This window comes from Myodes glareolus, chromosome 13, assembly GCF_982192425.1.
Source record: "Myodes glareolus chromosome 13, mMyoGla1.1, whole genome shotgun sequence".
NCBI lineage: Eukaryota > Metazoa > Chordata > Mammalia > Rodentia > Cricetidae > Myodes > Myodes glareolus.
Window position 1 is genome coordinate 75089908 of NC_142038.1, and position 23439 is coordinate 75113346.

Sequence of the window (23439 nt, forward strand, 5' to 3'; positions counted from 1 at the left end):
ACAGCCAGGAGGAAAAACAAACATCTCCATTACTCACCAGGCCTGAGGTGTGATGGTATTAGCAAGAGAAAACAGACAAAGCCAGCACACTCTCAAGGTGTGTGGAGAGCATTTCTCTGCTTTTGTCCTCTGTGGGGTGGAAATATGATAACATCTTTTCGGAACACGGCTTGAAGGTCCAGGGCATTGACAAAGAACTTTGGGGGAGAAATGGAGTCACGGCTATAGTTCCCAAATGTTTAGAGAAAAAGGGTCAAAGATTTATGCAAACAAATATCCATGCTAGCACTGTTTAACGAAATAAACTTGAAAAATGACTATATATGAAATACCAAGAAGACAAGTCTATGGGCACTTACTTAAACCAGAGACACTATATGTCTATGAAGAAATATGCATGAATCGTTCCCACTATTGTGAAAATGATTTTGAAATAATGCTAAGCAAACAAGTCAGGGTAGAAACTAGGTCGATTATAATATCTCGATTTTGTTTAAAATGAGTGAGATTATTTAAACAACAAGATGTGTCTCAGAATATAGAACCAGAAGGTCAAACCACTAACTAGCAGAGATAGCCGCTTTCACTTGTCTCCTTCTGCTTATATAAATAGAAATAAGTACATGGTCAAATGATATTTTAAACAAGAAGTGACATGCTTGTTGAAAACCAAATTGGAAGAGCACCCATCTGGCCACATGCAGAAGGGATTGAAGAGAAGCCGGAAGGAATAGGAGGGTACATATTCATTCTTAATTCAGTGCCTGCACAAAGGACCCGGGCTCTGAAGAGTTAAGCAAGCAGAGGGAGCAAGGGCGGGCTAGCCTTGATGTTTCCATATATGCAATTTCTTTCCGTCATGCTCAGCCTGCTTTTTACTCTCTGTGAGATGAAGTCAAGGATCTACAAAGCTAAGAGTGGTGATGCCCCTCAGGTCACGCGGTTGACAGCCGGAAAGGCAGCCGGCGTTGTCTTAGGAGGTTTGTACTGGGGACTATGGCCATGACTCCTAGGAGCCAAAAAATCCCCATCGGGAAAGTCACATGTGAACAGGGCCCAGTTTACCTGTGAGACAAGGACGTTTCAGGACGCACAGAGGCACAAGGGCAGCAGCGTGGTGGCTACTGTGGCAGCTCAGGCCCAAGGCAGTAAAACCTGGACTTGGCAATGAGAGTGGAAAAGAAGGGTCAAGGGTCAGAGACATTATGAGGAAAAACTGGCTTCAAGATCTGCAACCTGGGGAGCAGTAGTTACTCCCCAAAGAACCAAGAGTGCCAGAGAATGAAGGACAGATTTGAAGGTGAAACACTGGCGCATTTGGCATTAGTTAATTGTCTACCTTCACAGAAGGGACAATGAAGAGGCTAAAGCTTCCTGTGATAATTCACGATTTTACCCATCTTCATCCTCTCGAAGGAGAAGTAGGCTTTGGGTTTTACTGGCATGACCCTCCAGCATGGTCAAGTGTCCTCAAACCAAGGCCAGTTGAGGACATTGGCTTCTGGAGACTCCTACCCTCAACAGACCTCACATAGTTCTTTATCTGACGTTGCTCTTTCTACTTCTGCGTTACTACTGATCAACCATGATCCAAAATATTAAAATTTGTCTGACTCTTTCAAGATAGAGCAGTTATGTTCACATAAATCTTGTGAAACACTGCTACAATGGTTCAGCTTTATTATTAGTGTTTATCTCTGTGATGAATGTATAAGCTGACATTGTCATAGGGATGTGTGTGTAGGGTTTAATATCATCTGCTTCAGGGACTCACTGCAAGGTTTAGGATGCACCCTTTGGGTAAGAGGGGATAGGTGTTTTGTGAATTTGCTTTGTGAATCAAAGTAGAACCAGCATCCTAATACTTTTTTATTTCAGTGCTGGAAACCAAACCCAGGCCCTCACACATAGCAGCCTGTAGTCAACTGCTAAGCAACAGTTGCAGCTCTTTTAGAAATTTTTATTTTGATGAGTCTGGGGAGATAGTGGAGTTAGTCAAGTGCTTGGCATATAAGCATGAAGACCTAAGTTCATTCCCTGGAATGCATATTTAAAAACAAAGCAAAACAAAGCAGGCATGGCAGAATGACCCACATTTATAATCTGGGTGCTTGGCGAGTGAGGAAGACAGATCCCTGGGCCTGAGTGGCCAGCAAAATTAAGCAGCCTGGCAAGCTCCAGGCTAGTAGGAAGCCTTGTCTAACAGAACAAAATAAAAATAAAAGAACCAGAGGGGAATGAGCAGTGTTGTGGTTCATGCCTGTAAGCCAGCACAGAAGCAGAGAGGGAGGGAGAATTGGCCTGGTAAATATAAAGAATTATGGGCCAAGCATTGAGATTCTATCTCAAATGAACAAAACAAACCAAAACACAAAACCAAAGAATATTAGAGTCAATAGTATCAAAGAAAACTTCATCTGGCCTACACACACATGCACGCACACACACACATACACACATGTATGTACACATACATATGCATACATGTACACACTTTATTTTGATACAGAGCCTTGCTAATAGCATAGGCTAGCCTTGAACTTGTGATCCTTTTGCTTTGCCTTCTGAGTAGCAGGGATTATGTCATCTGTCCTGCAGTCTTGTCCCGTCCCTCCTCCATGGTATGCCCAGGAGAAGTTATTGAAAGCATTTCAAGGATGCAGGAGGGCTAGAAGAGCACAGAGGGAGATACAGCCTGGTGAACTCGAGCAGAGAAGAGCACAGGCTTGGAGAGGTTGTCCTGTGCCTGCCCCCAGCTCTCTCTACACTCCTCATGCCTCTGGGGTCCACTGGGCAAGATGTGATGCCCTGACAAACTCCCAATTTCATGGTTTCTAATGAACGGCCACTCTAAGTTTCCACTGCCAACTTAGAAAGAAAGACTATGATCGGCAAGGCTAGGGGAGTAAGCATGGACTGGCCAGGTGAGCTGAGAAGTATATTCCAGAGCATATTCCAGGCAAAGAGATGTGGACATGGAGTACATAAATAGACAGGGATGTCTCACCAAGGCTATGGCTGAGTCTTCTGTAGACCTAATTTCCTCACTGCAAAGTGGAGATAGCTCTCTGCATTGCAAAGGACTGCTAGGATCATTAGAGCACAGACATGGGTTGATGAGATGGCGTGGTGGGCTTGGTTCCCAGGAGCCACGTCAGGCATTTCACTGGTAACTCCAGTGGGCACCTGCACACAGGTAGTATACACACAGACACACCAGACACACACACACAGACATACACACATAGACACACACACAGACACACACACACACAGACACACACACAGACACACACACTTACACACACACAGACATACACACACAGATATACACACACAGACACACGCACACAGACATACACACACAGACACACACAGACTTACACACACATATACACACAGACACGCACACACAGACATACACACACAGACACGCACACACAGACATACACACACACAGACATACACACAGACATACACACACATACACCCACAGACACACACACAGGCACACGCACACAGACATACACACACACAGACATACACACAGACATACACACACATACACACACAGACACACACACAGACACACGCACACAGACATACACACACAGACATACATACACACAGACATACACACAGACATACACACACATACACACACACATACACACACATACACACACACAGACATGCACACACAGACACACACAGACACACACAGACACGCACACAGACACACGCACACAGACATACACACACACACACACACATACAGGCACACACACAGACAGACACAGACACTCACACACACATTAATGCCAGAATATTTTTAACTGTCTCAGGTATGGGAGCAGCGCTTCTAAGTATGACATTAAAACCCAGAGCATGAAAGCAAAAGGCAATTTGACTACAAAGTAGTCACAAGTGCCACAAATGACAACCTGGAGGGGAAATAAAAGACGAACACTAGAGGGAAATATTTGCTATTCGTATCACCAAAAGTATATTTCTTCCCATTTCTTTTCAGGCTGGGAAGTTGTCCTAGGACTTCACTCATGCTAGACAGACACTTAACACCGAGATACACTTCTAGCCCCTTGTCTTAAGAATACTACTATGAGAAATTCAAAATGTTGACAAGAAAAAGCCAGCAAATACCTTTACAAGGCTCTTCAACACAAACAGATGCCCGACTTGGGCTAACAGGCAAACAAGACTCACGAGCAACAGATATTGCAGCACTCAGATTGGTGTGTGTGGGAAGGGCAGCGGTTGCAGAACCTAGCACTGGGTTAGAATAGCACAGACGGTCGATTCAGTGCCTGGATGACATGGTCTGTCTTGTGAGTGTTTTAGGAACACACCAGCAAAATGCACCACCAGCATGGGTAGAGATGGAAGACATCAAGGGTTGTATTGGTTGGGCTCTTGTATTAGACTAAGCTGGCTATGTGTTAGGACTCGGTCATGATAGGGCCAGTTAAATTCCAGCACATCCATTTCATGAAAGAGCTGAAGTGTTAAACTAGGCAAGTGTCTTAAAGATGAGCAAGATTTGTCAATAAATCAGCGGAGGAGGGAAAAGATAATGGTCACTGTGAAGGCTAACTTGTCTACATCTGGACTCAGCTAAAACGCTTAGCTGGGCACACCTGTGAGGGAGTTTTGCTTAATTAAATCACTGAAGTGGTGAAGTGGGGAGAGCCACTTCTGATCCAGCTCGCTGAGGTGGGAAGATCCAGCTCTAATCTGGGCCACACAGTCTGCTGGCAGCCCAGATAAAAGACATGAAAGAAGGAAGTGTGTTCTCTGCCTGCTTGCTTTCCTTCTCTGCAGTAAATCCATTCCTTCACTGGCATTAGCGTTTACTTCTTTGGGATTCTGATGTATACTGAAGATAGCTGAGACATGCAGCCTTGTGGCCTGAACAACTACTGAGTTCTTGGACCTTCTGTTGGTAGACAGCCATTTTTAGACTAACCGGACTGCAGCCTATAAGTCATTCTAATAAATCCCACATCGTGTGTGTGTGTGTGTGTGTGTGTGTGTGTTAGTTATCTCTGTCTATATATATTCTATAACGTCTGTTGGTTCTAAACTTTCCTAATGCTGCAACCCTTTAATATAGTTCCTCATGCTGTGGTGACCCCCAGTCATAAAATTATTTTCATCGCTACTTCATAACTGTAATCCTACTACTATTATGAATAGTAATGCGAATGTCTATGTTTTCCGATGGTTTTAGGTGACCCCTATGAAAGAGTCACTCGACCCGCCTAAAGAATTCGTGACCCTATTTATGTCAACACTCCTCACACATCTACAAAGCCTATTATGAGCACCTGGAGTCTAGACTACTCATTCCTGTTGGGTACCACTGAGTTTCAAGAAGACTGTAGGACCCAGTACATGGACTGTGTAGCCCCCACAGATGTAGTGCAGGCGTGTGACTTGACATCAAGCTGGTCTGGGTCCTGGGGGTCAAACACTGAGAAGCAAGGTGAGCGGCTGCTTGGCCGCTGGGCTACATCTCCAGCCCTGGAAACAGCCGCTTTGAGACTGAGCCCTGAAATCCCTCCTCAGGTATGCCAGCGTGGAAGCTTGGGGTCCCGAGTTATCTACCTGTCTCTGTAAGGTCTGTGGTCTTGGGCTCTGCTTCACAGGCCAGCAGAGCAGCTGCTAGTGTAGCAGGATACAGGTCACATGGTGCCCTGCTGAACCCCAGAAGCAGGTGTGCGAAGCAGGCAGCAAGGCAGGGAACTCCTCAAAAGCCCCTCCCCAGAGCTCAGTGAAGCTTAGAGGTGACAAATTAAACACAGCAGCATTATCCACAACAGCTGGAAGATGGAGGTGCCCACGTGCCCATCCTACGATGTACAAACAAAGAACGAAACTTGATCATGATGAAGTAGGCGGGCCATACATGATAAATAACACTCGATTCCACTGCGCTGGGGCCTAGAACTGTCAAGCAGAGGTTACCAGGGCTGTGGGCGGAGAATGGGCGTTTGATGGAGTGGGAAAGTTTGAGTGAGTAGTGGGGCTGCAGAGCAATGTGGCTGAAGATGGCTCAGTGCTTAAGGGCATTGGCTGCTCTTGCAGAGGACCTGGGCTCAGTTCCCAGCATCCACATGGTGGCTCACAACCCCCTATAATTCCAGATTCAGGGGCTCCAGTCCCACTCTGGCCTCTGTGGACACTGCATACCTGTGGGGCACATATATCCACACAGGCAAGTGCTCGTTCACATAAAGTAAAAATAAAGAAAACTCTAACAGTATATGTCTAATTGAAAATGGCGAGGACCATGAACTTTCTGCTTTGTATGTTTCCCCACATCTATTTTGTAGGCTGCGCTCTGCTCTGCTGTTTACCAGGATGTCGAGTGAGGAAGAAAGCCCGAGAAACACTCTCTCTACATTTAACCACCCCTCACCATCCCCACATTCCCAGGCAGGGAGAGCTGGTAATTGCTGTTGACAGCAATAGCAGTTCATTTTCTTTTGTTTGGATTAAACAATAATTTGATTGGAAAGTACTTCCTAGTGCAGCAATTAAGGCCTAACTGGAGGTAAAGCCTAGGGCACTTACCTAGCTACTCATTAGCTCCAGGAAGTGTTAGCCCTGCAGGGCGCCCACTGTCAGTACCAACTCCAAACGTGGGAAGAGAAAGGGAGAGGTGGTAATGAAAAGTTAAAAACTGGAGTGGAGAATCGCCATAGACACGACCGACTTCTGGCTGGCCGGGGACTGTCCTGTGTCTGCGGCAGGGACACAGTGAGTGGACAGTTTTTAGCACCCACAGCTGCACTTCCCAAGGGCTACAGTGAATAGCTCTAGGCTCCTACAGAAACCTCAAGCCTTTGCTTGTCACGGTAATTTCCTTGGAAAGTGCTTCTAAATGACAGTTCCCGCTGCTTGCTCCAGGTCACAAATCACATCAAACCACAAGGCAGGGATCAGACTCTGGAGGGGTCCAAATTGCCTTGTAGTTGTTTTCAGCTGAGGAGTAAGCATTAGTGGGCGGTGAAAGCAACATTTGCACGGGCCAAAACAGCAGTAAAGGAACAGCATGGATCTAGTTGTCTGCAGTCCTCTGCCGGGATCAGAACCTCTCTGAGCAGGACCTCTTTATGATGATAGATGTCCCAGATGTTTGCTTTAACCAAGAAGCTCTGGCTTGTTTAAGACAGAGTTGACTACTTTGTTACCTGGGAATTACTATTGATGGTTTAGTTTCTTGGAAGTGAGAACATCATGACCTGGGATTCTCAGAGCGGAAGAGATTTTCTGAGATAGATGTCAATGCTTTTCAGCCACTCTTGGGGCACAGCCTAGAGTCAAGAATAGCCCAGTCAATGTTTGGAAGAGTTTATTTGTTTAGAGTTGAGCAAATTCTCTGACTCTTAGAAAGGGCAAAAGTTGGTTTTCTAGAAAGAGGGTTTAGGCTGCACAGTGTAGTTCCAGGCCTGTGGCTTTGTGTGGGGGAAGAGGGGACCTGCAGGGTGGATGGAGGACTGAACAATAGCAGAATGACAGAAGGTAAAGCCAACAGCACTTGCCCTAGCTGGTCTCTGAGGAAGGGTTAGGAACGTGGAGGTCACCACTGTCACTGTTGGTACCAACTCTGAAACTGGTGGGACCAATTGGGATAAACTCACAGCTAAGCTACATGTCCACCCTGAGTGTGAGCAGCTTGGTTTGGATTGTGTGGGTGGTATCCAAGCCAAGTCTCCAATACATCAATCAGTCACTCTAAGGCGGAGCTGTGGAACCTAGGACCACGGATACAGGCTAGCCTGAGGCCAGCATCACTCAGGGAAGGTTTTGGCTGATTTTCCTGACTTAAGAACCTGTGCTATGTGAAATAAACCAGGACCTGAAAGTCAAGTAAAGAACAATTTGCTTATGGGAAACTCAAAACTGTGGAGGTGACATGGTTGTGACCAGGTATGGGGACAGGGTATCTAATGTGTGGAGCTGATATGGTGGTGACCAGGTATGGGGACAGGGTATCTGATGTGTGGGGTGACACGGTGGTGACCAGGTGTGGGGACAGGGTATCTGATGTGTGGGGTGACACGGTGGTGACCAGGTGTGGGGACAGGGTATCTAATGTGTGGAGCTGACATGGTGGTGACCAGGTATGGGGACAGGGTATCTGATGGCTGTGGAGTTCAGTCGTACAAGGAAAGTGCAATGGAGACAGTTGTACGACGGATGGCACATGGAAGTCCATGGAAGAATATACTTTAAAAACTACTAAAATGGTAAATCTTGTATGTATTTTTTCCATGATTTAAAAAAAATATATATGGGAACTGGAGGTGGGAGGAGAGGAACTTCTTCTGATACCACTTCCTAAGAAACTTAAGCCAGAAGTGGTAGCCAGTGCAGGAAGTGGATTTAATCCAGCCTTCCTTCTGACCACTGGCTCCTCGGAATGCTGAGTCTTCAGACCAGCCTAGGGTTCTCTCTTGCTCCCTAAGTCGCTCAGCTGCAGTGTTCTGCATGAGATGGTGCTGTCCAGAGGTGGTCTCGTGACCCGCCCTTCAGAGAATAATGTGAATATTCCATCAAGAGAAGGGGGGCTGCAATGTTGGATCTGAAATGAACCCCAAAGGCCACATAGTAAAGACTTGGTCTTCATTGTGCTGCTCTCGAAAGGCGGTAGAAAATTTAAGAGGGAGTTCTCAGTGGGTGGCTTGGGGGGCATTAGAGGTGTGACCTCAAAAAATTATGAGATCCAGCTCTCTGTCTTTTCCTCTTTCGTAGCTCCACCATGAAGTGAGCCATTTCACCAAATGCCACCACCATGCCATGCTAGCGTACAAGTCCAAAAGCAGCAATCCCATCCTGAAAGAGCTGTGGATAGGTGTTTGTGTGACAGCCCCGGGCAAACAGAATCTTCCGCATCATCCAAATCATTACCTTCTGAGAAACAAAACTGTCGGCACACCAAAAACACCACAAGCAAAATGGAAATGAAAAACAGAAGTTAGAAGAATATGAATTCAGGCTGGAGAGATGGCTCAGGACTTAAGAGCACTGGCTCCTCTTCCCCAGGTCCTGAGTTCAAGTCCCAGCACCCACATGTGCTCCCAGCCATGTGTAATGGGACCTGATGCCCTCTTCCGACCTGCAGGGATACATACAGAGCACTCGTGCGTAAAATGTACACAAATTGCATTCTTTTTGGTTTTTATTTTTTAATTGTTTTAATTGAGCTATATTTTTCTCTGCCCCTATCCTTTCTTCTCCTCTCCCCTCCTACCCTTTGCCATAGTCCCATGTTCCCAATTTACTCAGGCGATTTTGTCTTTTTCTACTTCCATGTACATTAGACCCATGTAGTCTCTGTTAGGGTCTTCTTTGTTGTCTAGGTTCTATGGAATTGTGAATTGTAGGCTGCTTTTTTAATTTGCCTTATGTCTAAAAGTACACATGATATTTGTCTTTCTGGGTCTGGGTTACCTCACTCAATATGATGTTTTCTAGATTCATCCATTTGCCCGCAAATTTCAAGATGTCATTATTTTTTTCCGCTGTGTAGTACTCCATTGTGTAAATGTACATTTTCCTTATCCACTCGGTCGAGGGGCATTTAGGTTGTTTCCAGGTTCTGGTTATGGCAAACAATGCTATGCACATAGTTGAGCACATGTCCTTGTGGTACGACTGAGAATCCTTTGGGTATATACCCCAAAGTGGTATTGCTGGGTCTTGAGAAAGATTGTTTTCTAATTTTCTGAGAAGTCGCCACACTGACATCCACAGGGGCTGTACCTTTTGTTAGTTTGAGAGCCTGTAAGACAGTTCGGTTGGTGACAGTGCTTGCTATGTCAGCCTGGTGACCGGAGTTTAATGCCTGGTTCCCACAGGATGGGAATGAACTGACTTCCAAAAGTTGTTCTCTCACCCCCATGTGCAAGACTACAACCTATTTGACAAAAAATGATTGTCTTATTGAACAAATTACCCCCAGAAAATGCTAAAGGGTGTTGTAATAGCCCAAGGTTCCAGCCCTCTCTCTAGTGTCCAGAGATCTTCATTTGCCCTCAGCACTGTCTCTGTAGACTCGTTTTCTCGTTCTTCTCTGACATATTTCCTTTCTCCCTGTAACTCTCCGTTCTTTTCTCTGCAATCCAATCAAGCCAAGCCTGGCCCTTCCTATTTCCTAACCGTCCACCACCTCCACACAAAAAGGATGCAGAATTTACCCAAACAAGTAGAATTCTTATTAGATGTGATAACTCAGGGTTACATGCAGTCAACTGTTCCTAGAAAAAAACAAAATTCCAGACTAGGGGTAAACAACTTGTCCAAGGCCACATGGCCAGCGAGAGCAGAAGCAGACTCCATACTTCCTGCTCCCCAAACTTGGGCTGCTTCCAGAGCACAAGGAGGCAGCCCTGGTGGGGGTGGGGGGATGGGGGATGGGGGGAAGGGCTCTTGGTGGATGAGGAGCAGAAATGTGATGTATTTATCAGTCACCACACACCTTCAGTTTCTGGGGTGGATCTGCTTCCATGTTCAGGACAGGAAATAGCCCTTCTCCCAGAAAGCAGGACATGCAATGACACATACAATTGACACCTCTTCTGGGACACTGGTCCAGCTATGACCTTCCAGTAGCTGGGGTGGGAATGGAGGGAGCCCCGCTCAGCCTGGTCTGGCCCAGCAGGCACTGCTTCCCCAAGCACAGTGCCCTTGTCATTGTGAGGTGCTTGGGTCCTGGCCACACAGTCCTTTACTCCTCCGGGTGTTTTGAAGGAGAACTGGGATGTCTACTTGGGACTGTTTCCCAGCTCTGCGGAAGTCCAAGGCCCACGGCTGTTCCAGAGTCATTAGTTTCTGAGCCTTCCCACGAACCTTCAGATCAGCCCCACCCCTAAGCACATGCTGTCAGGAGCTTGTGAGAACAACTGCTCTAGGAGTTTGGAATATTTCAAAAGTTCTGAGAAAAGGCTATCTCAAAATACTTAGGTAAATATGTGGCCACGCTCTCTAGAAGTCACTGGTGGGAACTTCAACCACGGTCACTTTTAGGGGGAGTCTGGGAGACATTTCTCCACATAAAGTCTTGTGCAATATGGAGCATGCACTGTTCCTGACATCTTTGGGAAGGGCTGCCTGATTCTGCTGCTCTTTCAGGAGTCAGAATCCCAAAGGATCACTGTGGTTTCTCAGTCTAGCTGCTGGCAGCTGGCGCCTGGGTGAACAGCAGCTGCAGCAGGCGCCAAGGAGGCCTTCTAAGCCCAGGGCTACCTACCTCAGAAGCCGCCTGTCAGCCTGGGGACGGAGCTCAGTGGTAGGACGCTCACCTAGAGTGAGGAAAGGTCTGGCTCTGTTCTCCATTTGTCGTGGCCATGAAGGATACCATCTGCCAGTGAGTTTCTCAGACAGGATTAGGAGTCCTGAGCAAAAAGAAGGGAGAGTGGGATCTAGTCCCCTGTATTCCAAATCAATACAAACAGAAGACTCAGAGTAGGGAAATAACTCAGTAGTTAAAGTGCCTGCTGGGTTTGTGTGAGAACCGGAGTTGGGAAACCAAAACTTATCCAAATGCCTGGAGGGCATGGTGGCTTGCTTGTTATCCAAGCCTTAGAAGGCAGATGCAGGAGATGCCCAGAGCAAACTGGCTGGCCAGACCAGCCATACTGGCAAGCTCTGGCTTGATTAGGAGACTCCACCTCATTTAGTAAGATGGAAGAACGATTAAGGATGATTCCTGACATTCTTGGGCCTCCCTCCGTGTGTACTCACTTATGCACGGGAGCACACCCATGTGTGCCCACAACATAAAACATTCATACACACAGCATCATACACATACACACATACACGCACACACACACACACACACACACACATACGCGCGCGCGCGCACACACACACACACACAGAGAGAGAGAGAGACAGAGACAGAGACAGAGAGAGAGAGAGAGAGAGAATGCAAGAATAGAAAAATAAAGCAACTAGCAAACTTTGTTACAAGTTTTATGTTTTGAGGACTGAAGAGTTCTAAAGCCGAGAAAGTTAGCCAGCCTGGAAACAGGGAAATAAACGGTGGCAGCACACTGAGCCGGTTCCTGGCCGGCTTAGCTCTTATTTCCCTTTCAGTGATTAGGGAAAATGGTTTTAAACAGGCTGTTTGAGAAAATGACTTGTTTACTCGAACTTCTTTGTGAGTTAAATGAGAACTGATACATAGTGGCACCGGGGCATCCTTGGAGTGTCCTGCCAACTCTGTGAATGGTGAGAAAGGCCTGGCATTCTGGAACCCAGATATGACCTGCTGGCAGGGTTGGTGTGTCTAGACAAACAGCCAGGCTGTAGACAATACACTTAGGAGTGTTTTCTCCTAGCCTGGCTCAGGGGCCTGTCTGGAGCTGGTAGGTTGTTTTCATAGTCACGGTAGGAGCTATTTCCAGCAGGTGATGCTACAAATCAAATATATCCACATACATACTCAAAGTTACTTACAAGCGCTCCGACAGTAAGCTACAACCCGCCCTTGATGTTTTGGTATATGGTCTCATTGTGCATCTCAGGCTGGCCTTGAACTCACAACCCTCCTGCCTCCAACTCATCAGCACTAGGGTTCATGTTATGCCACCGTGCCCTGATAGTCATGTTTTTATGCTCTAAAAATTTAACAGTATTTTTATCATTTATGTTTTTTAGAATTGATATGTAAACCATGTAGAGCTGACAACATATTCCCTAAATGTAGCTGGAAATTTTTAAGAAACTAAAATAAGATTTTTAAAAAGAAGCACAGTTGCTTTAAATGAGGCTCCATGTACTTAATGTTGAAATAAATCTAAAATTTGCTATTTATTTTTAACAGTTATCTTTGATCTGCTTTTAGCATAAGCAACTGATGGACACAGGAGTGGTACCTGAAGAGCAGCTGATGCAGACACGGTCATGTTGGGGTCACTGTAGCTCATATCCAGCAGTATAGTGTACAGAAAATCTCTACATCCGTTTATTTTGGTATTAGCAGCTCAGAGTCCCTTAAAATATGGGCCAGAATAAGACTAAAACCTCAGACTAAAGAACTGAGTACAGGTCTTACTTAAAGCTCCACAATCAACACACGGACACTGTGGGTCCAGACTGCAGCTTCCCTAGACACTGTCTCAAAAACTGTCCACTCCATTATTCCCCCCACACACACACTGTTTCATACAGAATTAGCAAAATTTAAATATTGTCAACTGTTTTGTGTCTCTAGTTGCTTTTCTCAAGGAAAATCTGCCATTGTTACTGAGTGTTTGTATGCTGTGAAAAATTTTAGAGCCTTTCAAGAGCTCTTCTTTATGAGAAATGTGTGCCTATAAAGCACACGCACATGTGTGTGTGTGTGCGCGCACACACACACACTTCCAGAACATCCATGCCTATGTTAGCAGGAACTCAGAGGAGCACAAACCCTGCTGGCAGAGCACTCAGCAGAGAAATGCTTCACTGCTCTCCCTCGTCACCTTGTGTGCCCTGTATTCTTACTGGACATGTTTTTTTGGTGTTGTTTTTTGAGACAGCCCTGGTTGCCTGGAACGTGCTCTGTAGACCAGGCTGGCCTTGAACTCACAGAGATCTGCCTACCTTTGCCTTTCAAGACGTGCGTCACCACTGTCTGGCTGAAAAAGTGTTCTTAATTACAGTCTGTGAATGGCAGTTACTGAAGGTTGAAAGGCCTGAGATAGGCACTCTGAGAAACAAACACGATGCTCCATCACCAGATCAGCACGGACGTCACTGACTCCTTTTAAGACTCAATGACTTTGGGCAGAGCTGGAGGATTAATGATTTAAATTGTTTAAATTTATTGTTGTACATGAACATGATGTGCGTTTGCAGGTGTGCCACAGGCATGTGTCTGGAGGTCAGAGGACAACTTTGTGGAGCTGGTTCTCTCCTTTCCGGCTCACCAGACTTGAGTGGTAATCACCCTAACTCACTGAGCCATCCTGCTGGCCTTGAATTAATGCTTTCTAAGTTAACTCTAGGTATATTAATGCTTTCTAAGTTGACTCTAGATATATTATTGCTAAGAATTCACTCACCAATACTTTTATAGACCTTCAAATTATTGTACCATTTATGATACACTAGGGGAAATTTTTCTGTCATCTTTAGTATGGCTTTTTTGAAAAGAAAAATAATTTAAAAAAATTTGTCTACGCATAGGGAGAGAAGAAAAAAACGACCTGAATGTCAAGCAGTGGTGCCCCTCCCTTCCTCGTAATTACATCTCGGCTGCTGGCTCAGTTGTTTCAGGTCAAGGCATCAATGGCTTGCGGCCAAAAGAGCTGTGTGGGAAACGTGACAACCCACGGACCTGAGCAGCCGAAGCAGAAGCAGGTGACCTGTGAGAGTCCAGAAATACTGGAGGGAGGGGCAAGGCAAGGAGGCCAGAGTGCATGGACCTGCCATAGGCAAGAACCTGCTTCCCTCCCCTGCTCCGTGTCCCTGCTCCGTGTGACCCTTCCACAGGGCACCCTCTCCTCACAACACACTCCCTCCGGTTCCAAGCCACAGACATACGCCTCACGGCTGTGACTTAAGTCATTTACCGTCTGTACAACTCTCAGGATTTACTCTCACGCCGCCTTTGGACATACTCGGAGTTGTTTCCATGTGTCTTTGTTTCCCGCAAACAAGCCATAAATGTGTTAAGGTTACGACCCGATCAGTAGAGTGAAGCTGGACAGGACTCGTACTTCCAAAGGTCACATGCTCGCCCGTGGTGGAGCCACTGCTCGGTTAAATAGACACACAGAAACGGTAGGTATGTTCTCTCAGACTGGGAGGGAGAGGTGGAAGGACCATTCTGAACTTGTTTTTCCCAAATCTCTTAGATATGGAATCCAAGAAAATTACTAAGTATGAACACCCTTGAAAATTTTGAACTCAAACTTTAACTATGAAAAGGGAATATTTTAGGTAGTGCCTCCCAAATTGATATGTACATTTGGGGAAGAGGTTGAAGCTGGCTTTGACATGTTGCCCAGGCTGACTCAGTCTGTGTGCCTTGTTGCACTAATGCTAGCACTGTGAGAAGAAGGCCGTGCTGGCAATGTGAAAATTAGTTTTAAAATGGCCCTGAATGGAGGCAGTTTGCTCCCTGAGTCCATGGTGGCTGTTGAGTCTTCAAGGGCTAAGTGGTTCTAGTGTGTACTTCCTGAGCACACGTGCTTACATCCCTGATGGTGACTTCTGATCTGCACACACCTGAGTACATGTGTTTACATCCCCATGGTGACTTCTGATATGCACACTCCCACATTTTTCCTCTCTTTAACTATGTTAACCTTTTCCCGATTACAAGAAATTCTTCCCTCTTTCTCAATCCTGCAAATATTTTTTTTCATGATGTGTTGATTCTTCAGTCTTGACAAGTCTCTGATTGGTCAGGGATTTCAGAATTACTGCCTTTTTGCCTTTGTGGATGTGTTTCTTACTGTTCTGGGTGTGTCTGTGGGATTCATTTTTCCCTGTGCTAGGTCCCGAATGTGGACCTCACACTTTCAAGACGGAATCAGTAGAACGACTCAGCCCTGGCTCCTGCGGAGCATCTGTTCCCTCACCTCAGTGATGCTCAGCTGGACATTCATGAGAGGTGAAGATTTCTATGTTCTTGGTTTAAAGGACTTTAGATTCCTAACCCCTACCCTCCCACCCACTGAGAACCAGTATTGCTGCCAATGAATAGAAACAAACATGTCCCCCCAAGCTTCCAAATGTCCCCTAGGGCAGGTGTGTCGTGCCCAGCTCAGTCAGCTGCTTTAGACGCGGTCTGTAGCCTGTGTCCACACTGCATCCACTTTCTCCACAGAGGGGATGATTGTGTGGTTACTGAGAGTTTCCGTCCTAAAGCATGTCCTACCTCTGTCATTCTTTCCACGTTTCTCTTGCTTTAGAGTGAGCCATATGGGACAAACTAGACACCTACGCAAATAGCGTAGGGTTAACACACCTCTGTGCTCCTTTCATTTCATTTCAACAATTACCAACTTACAGACGATGCTCTTCTTTCTCTGCCAAATCTACCTGCCCCCCAGGCCACTAGAGAACTGTGACATAGCTCACACGTCATTCACTGTATGCAGCTTTGGGTTTGGGATAAACGTGTGTGTGTGTGTGTGTGTGTGTGTGTGTGTGTGTGTGTGTGTGTGCTTGCGCGTGTGTGTGATGGACATGTGCAATGTGCACACGCAGGTCAGCAGTGCTAAGGTCACACTTGGGGGGTCACCTTTCTCTATCAACCAGCATTCCTCTTGGCATCGTTCCATACAGTGTCAAAGTTTCTGATTCGGTTTCCTCTGTCTTCTGGGATAAAACTGTGCCGACAAGAATGATAAACAGAAGGACCCTTCCAGCAGAGCTCTTTGGAGTGTGTATGTTTTGTTACTGTCTGCTTATCTGTGCTAGTTCAATGATCTGCATGGGGCAACTGTCGTCCATGTCTTCACTCTCTAGAGCAGGCTCTTAACCTTCCACATTATGCTACGACCCTTTAATACAGTTCCTCATGTTGTAGTGATTCTCCAACCATAAAATGATTTTGCTCTACTTCATAACTGCAATTTTGCTGCTGTTATATCTTGTAAATATCTAGCATGTGACCCCAAAGGCTGAGACCCACAGGTTGAGAACCAGCGCTCTGGACAGTCCTCCAGGCTGGGCATGCTGACTCGTGGTTTTACCAGCCCTCCTGTTTTGCTCCGTGGCAAGGCTGTTGATTTGGGAAAAGTGTGCCCGTCTGCTGAGCCAATGGAGGGAGTGGCTGCACCACCGTGGTACTTAATGAATTGTTGCTTTTCAGTTTTGTCTACAGAAATACCTAGAAAGTAGGGTGTGGTGTGTTGAGTCAGTTAAAGGTGAAGGTCAACGAGCTACCGAAGGTTGAAAAGCTGGTTCTGTCTTGATTGCTTCTTAAATACAGCCGACACTGAGTGACACATTGTTCTTCTCTGCCCCCTCCCCATCTGGGGACGTCTTGCTAGCCCTTTGCTGGTTAAACTTGATTGACTCCACTGATTCTGGCCGGAAACGGCCGAACCCTGTGAACACTAAGCTTGGCCTTGGGCCCTGGTTGTTGTTTCTGCTGGGACTCCCACACTGAGTTCTTTAGGCACCATCTCACTTAGTCCTTAGAAAAGTCACAATACTCTTGCTGGGCTTGTTATTTTTACTTCTGTTATAAAGAAGGAGCTTGTATTTAGCGACAGGTTTCTGTGCTATAGGAACTGGTTGGTCGATCTCATTTTAGTCCCTGAAGTTGACTAGAAAAGCACCAAGGGGACAGAGAAAGTCACTGCAAGTGAACCAGTGCACGTCGGAACCCGGCCTTTGCTGGCATCATCTGCCACCATAGCAAGGATTGGTCCAGTGACTGAAGACTGCTTCAACATACGGGTGAGAAGAGTTTCATTGTAGTTATGAAGGAGAGAACAGAGGCGTCCGGAAGAATCAGACTGAACCAGGCCATGAGCGGAGGTGGGGGATGGTGAGAAAGAAAAGAGCCAAGGGGGCAAGAGGCCAAAGGTGGGGAAGGAGGGGAGAGAGAGGAAGATAGATGGGGCAGATATTTGGGGAGCAGTTTTAATGGATTATGGATCATCAGATCTATAAACAAAACATCGTTTATGAAAGTCTCTTTGAGGTATTTTCAGAAAAGATAGGCCTGTGAGCTGATGAACCAAGTGGCACCATCAGTTGGCTGGCGTAGTGAAGGAAAACTCCCTCTCCTGAGTTGGGACATTCTTTCCTCCTGCTCTTGGACAAAAGAATTTTAGGCATGAAGTGCTCTGGACTCTGGGCCTTACACCAGAAACTCCTCTTTCTTCAACTTCATCTCAGCTGAAGGTGAGACCCAGGCCTCCTTGGGCCTGACGTAGACTGACCATGCAGCCGGCGTGCCAGTGTATCCAGCCTCTAGGCAAGATGGCTGCTGCAGGCTCCTGGTCAGCTCTGTAACTGAGTGAGCCAAATGACCTAAGAAATATATTTATATATGAAATATACTTATCATATATATTATATTAGTTCTTTCTTTCTGGAGAAGCATGACTAATATACTAAACATCTAATAATACATATCCTTAAAATTATAATGTCAGTAGTGACATCATTTTATATAGTGACAGAACTTATTGTACTCAAAGCCATCATTTTAACATAATCCATCGCCACTTCTGTGATTGAAATTACCATTTATTTATTTATTTATTTATTTATTTATTTTAGTGTGGAAAAAGGAGAATCCACTTAAAAAAATAAGTGGATGGATTTAGGGGCTGGAGAGATGACTCAGTGGTTCAGAGGTCTACAGTTTGGCTCCCAGCACCCATTCTGTATGGCTCACAACCACATGTGACTCCAACTTTGGGAGTTCCTTCTTCTGCTTCCTTAGGCATCTACACGAACATGTGTGCACACGTACATGTGTGCACATACACATGCATGTACACACATGCAAATAAATCTGAAAAATAAGTGGATTTGGAAACAGAATAGGGCTGGACAGAGAGAGGAATATGAGGTGGGAGGAGACAGGAGCTCAGTGCTGTCTGAGGTTTGGTGGAGGTTTGATGGAGTCTGGAGATGCAATCTGAGGACAGGATCACCCCTTCAATCTGAGCATTGATAGAGGTAAAAGAACTCTCTAGTGACTGGTCTTCCTGCTTCTCTGATCTTTAGAGTTAACTCCTATATCTGACCCTGTGTTTTTACTATTAAAACTAACTAGAATTATATATATATATATATAATACACACACACATTTGGTTCCCAGTTGGTGGAATTGTTTGGGAAGGATTAGGAAGTGAAGTGTGACCTTATTGGAAGAAGTTGTTGTCACTGGGGGTGGACTTTTAGGTTGAAAAGGGGATGGCAATTCACACTGAGGGGTGCTGTGCTGGTAAGGAGGTTGGGGGTGACAGTTCACACTGGTGTTGTGTGGTAAAGAGGTTAGGAGTGAAAGTTCACATTGGTGCTGTGTGGTAAGGAGGCTAGGGGTAACAGTTCACACTGGTGCTATGTGATAAGGAGGTTAGGAGTGACAGTTCACACTGGTGCTGTGTGGTAAGAAGGTTAGGGGTAACAGTTCACACTGGTGCTGTGTGGTAAGAAGGTTAGGGGTAACAGTTCACACTGGTGCTGTGTAGTAAGGAGGCTAGGGGGTGACAGTTCACACTGGTGCTGTGTGGTAAGGAGGCTAGGGGTAACAGTTCACACTGGTGCTATGTCGTAAGAAGGTTAGGAGTGACAGTTTACATTGGTGCTGCGTGGTAAGGAGGCTAGGGGGTGACAACTCACACTGGTGCTGTGTGGTAAGGAGACTAGGGGTGACAGTTCACACTGGTGCTGTGTGGTAAGGAGACTAGGGTGACAGTTCACACTGGTTCTGTGTGATAAGGAGGTTAGGAATGACAGTTCACACTGGTACTGTGTGGTAAGGAGGCTAGGGGTAACAGTTCACACTGGTGCTATGTGGTAAGAAGGTTAGGAGTGACAGTTTACATTGGTGCTGCGTGGTAAGGAGGCTAGGGGGTGACAACTCACACTGGTGCTGTGTGGTAAGGAGACTAGGGGTGACAGTTCACACTGGTGCTGTGTGGTAAGGAGACTAGGGTGACAGTTCACACTGGTTCTGTGTGATAAGGAGGTTAGGAATGACAGTTCACACTGGTGCTGTGTGGTAAGGAAGTTAGGGGTAACAGTTCACACTGGTGCTGTGCTGGTAAGGAGGCTAGGGGTGACAGTTCATGCTGGTGCTGTGTGGTAAGGTTAGGGGTGACAGTTCACATTGGTGCTGTGTGGTAAGGAGGCTAGAGGGTGACAGTTCACACTGGTGCTGTTTGATAAGGAGGCTAGGGGTAACAGTTCACACTGGTGCTGTGTGGTAAGGAGGTTAGGGGTAATAGTTCACACTGGTGCTGTGTGGTAAGGAGGCTAGGGGGTGACAGTTCACACTGGTGCTGTGTGATAAGGAGGTTAGGGGTGACAGTTCACACTGGTGCTGTGTGGTAAGGAGGTTAGGGGTAATAGTTCACACTGGTGCTGTGTGGTAAGGAGGCTAGGGGGTGACAGTTCACACTGGTGCTGTGTGGTAAGGAAGTTAGGGGTGACAGTTCACACTGGTGCTGTGTAGTAAGGAGGCTAGGGTGTAACAGTTCACACTGGTGCTGTGTGGTAAGGAGGCTGGGAGTGACAGTTCACACTGGTGCTGTGTGGTAAGGAAGTTAGGAGTGACAATTCATACTGGTGCTGTGTGTTAAGGAGGCTAGCGTGTGACAGTTCACACTGGTGCTGTGTGGTAAGGAGGCTAGGGGGTGACAGTTCACACTGGTGCTGTGTGATAAGGAGATTAGGGGTTGACAGCTTGCACAGGGCAGTGGTGGTGTGGTTTGAATGAGAAGGCTCACATGCTTCAATACTTGGTCTCCAGCTGATGGAACTATCTGTAAAGAATTGGAAGGTGTGTTCTTATTGGAGGAGCTGTGCTCTGCTACAGTGTGGGCTTTGAGACTTTGAAGACCTCTTGTCATGCCTGGTATTCTTTCTGTTTCCCAGATGTGAGTCAGGATGTGTTCTCTCATCTGCTCTGCTCCCTTTGCAGCCTTCATGGACTCTAAACTATGAACCCAAATAAATGTTTTCTTTTATAGGCTGCCTTGGTCATGATGTCTCAGAGCCACACTAGAACTTGCTGTCACCTCTCTGATGGCATGCAGAGGTCACAAGAGTCTGGGCTGTTATGTATAGAGATAAGAGTGGATCATAAGTATATGTTGCAAGAAAAACAGAAGTTAGCTAATTAATAGTACAGGTGTAATGGCAGTTAGCTGGTGGGATGTTTCTTGTGAGAAGATGTCCATTTCCTCAGGAAGAAGACTTCTGGTGCCACGTAGCCTCAGACAATGCTGCACCCTTGAGAAGAAATGTTTGGGGATTTTGGTACCCTAATTTAATAAAATTTAAATAAAGCCGAGAGAGAGGAGGGCATCTCCCATGGCTATGCTGATCACGGTGAGGTAAGGAAGCATATGTGATTTTTAAGAACCACTCAGGGATAATTACTGGCTCCTTTTTAAAATTTAAAATTCTCAACACTGTACTTATTGCATTAGGATCATAGTGTGTGGAATAAAAGAATTACCATCTGCTGCAGTTCTCTCACCAGGGGAAACCTGTGTGCAGAGGCAGACAGCAGTTACTACTTGTGCCTCACAGAAAGGAGGAAAGCTGGGCGGTGGTGACACACTTCTTTAATCCCAGCACTCGGGAGGCAGAGACAGATGGATCTCTGTGAGTTCAAGGCCAACCTGGTCTACAGGCTCCAGGACAGGCTTCAAAACTACAGAGAAACCCTGTTTTAAAAAACCAAAAAATAAAAGAAACAAAAAAATAAAATTAGAAAGAAAGGAGGAAAGCAAGTTCTGCTCAGCCCACAGTGGCCAAAATGTATTTCTTGAATGAAAGTATACATGTCTCAAGGAATCAATAAGTGAAAATGAGAGATTCATTCTGCCCCAGACAGTATGTTTTTCGCTGAGCTTTGGGAAATCATGCTGGAGAGTGAATGCCCGCGGGATTCTAGGAAAACCTGAGTTGTGACAAAGCAGCCTGGAGGCCAGGTTAGAGGAAGGGGCTGGGGCAGGGGGTCTGGGGGTGGAAAAGTGTAGGCCACACTGTCTTTTTTGTCTGCACTTTGTGGGGTTTTGGGGGGAGGAAGGGAGAGAAGACCTTCAAGCTAAGGAGTGGCATATTGGACCTGAGATTTCCAAGGCTGCTGCATGCATAAATTCCATAAATATTTGTCAAATTGACGTTTCAAAAGGTAATGGAACTGTAGCTAAAAATTCTTCTGAATATAATTATAGTGCTTTAGGTTGGGAACATTTTTATGCTAGGTATGGTTAACACCTATTGTTGGTTTCCTAGCAACCCTGCATCCTTTCATGGAGAAATCTGAAGGGTCACTTGAACATCTCCACTATATAATTACTATAAGAAAATGCTCCAGAGAAACATTTATCAACTTTGTTGTCTATGTCCAGAAAACTCATGTCATATGCCAGAGAGATGATTGAGGTTTGCTATGCGGTGGGATAGTGCTTCTGCAGGGCAGGTTGGTAAATGTAAGAAACGAGACATACTGGAGGGCTCTTTAGGTCTCCATCACTGTGAGACAGCTTTAGGGTCACACAGGTCGTCAGCTGGGCTCCTGGGATGATCTGAAGGAGGAAGACAAAGACGAAGGAACTAAGGGCTTATTAGGAAATGTCATCAGGCTGACAAGCTGGCTCAGTGGGTAAAAGGGCCTGCTACAGCAGTCTGGGACCCGAGTTCGATCCCTGGAGCCCACACAAAGGTGGAAGGAGAGAACCAACTCCACAAAGTTGTCCTCAACAAAATTGTCCTCTGACCTTTCTTGGTTGCATGCATGCATGAGAATAAATAATAAAAATTTAAGACATCAGCAGGATGCTGAGCAATTTTTTAGTTATTCTCAAGAAAGGTAGGAGAATATCCTCAAATATGCGGCTTTGACATAAGGGTTATTTTGTGTTGGGACAATTAAGAAGCAATTACACAGAAACCTTTGGCCTCTTCCCACAAGCAAAGTGAAGTGATTTGTTTCCTTAATCAACTCTAGAGTCAACCCGAGGGATCTACATAAAGAATCATGCTGATCTAGCCCTTGTCCTTGTCACTTTTAGTAGCTCAAAGTCACTTTTCTTTGCTATGTCCCTTCTCTAAAAAGTTATTAGAGGTACACACATCTATAACCTGGTGCTTTTTGTTTTCGGAGGCTGAGGCAGGAGGATCTCAAGTCCAAGGCCAGCTTAGAATTGACAGCGACTTCAAGGCCAGCCTCAGCTAAACAGAAACATCAGCCTTAAAAAATAAATTAATTAGCCTTTGGCTGAGCTACAGCGTCGGCCCCTGTTGTAGTCGCCCGTGGAGTTTCTCCCACTGTCTCCGTTGAGTACCCCACGCCTGTTTCTGACACAAGTGTTGATAAACTTCTAGCTTTTATCTATTAGTCTCTGTCGCTTTGATTTACTGGGCCCTCGCCAAAGAACCTAAAAGGGGTAGAAGAGAGAAATTTAATTTCCTACATTGTGTAGAGCAGTCCTTCAAGAAGTTATTATCCTCAATCTATAGATTACAGATGCTGAAGGCTTAAGCAGACTAGACCAGACCAAGGCTTACTCACCCAGAGACATGTATTAGATTTATCTCCCCAGACACAAAAGGACCAGGGAACAGTTTACCAACTCACCATGGGTAGCTGTGATCAGCTATGCCCAGTCAGTGCACACACTGCTCTACTCTGACCCCTCCGTGATACAGGGCTCCGACTTCTCCTCAAAGCATTACATGGCTCCTCATGGCTCCTTTCTCCACCCACC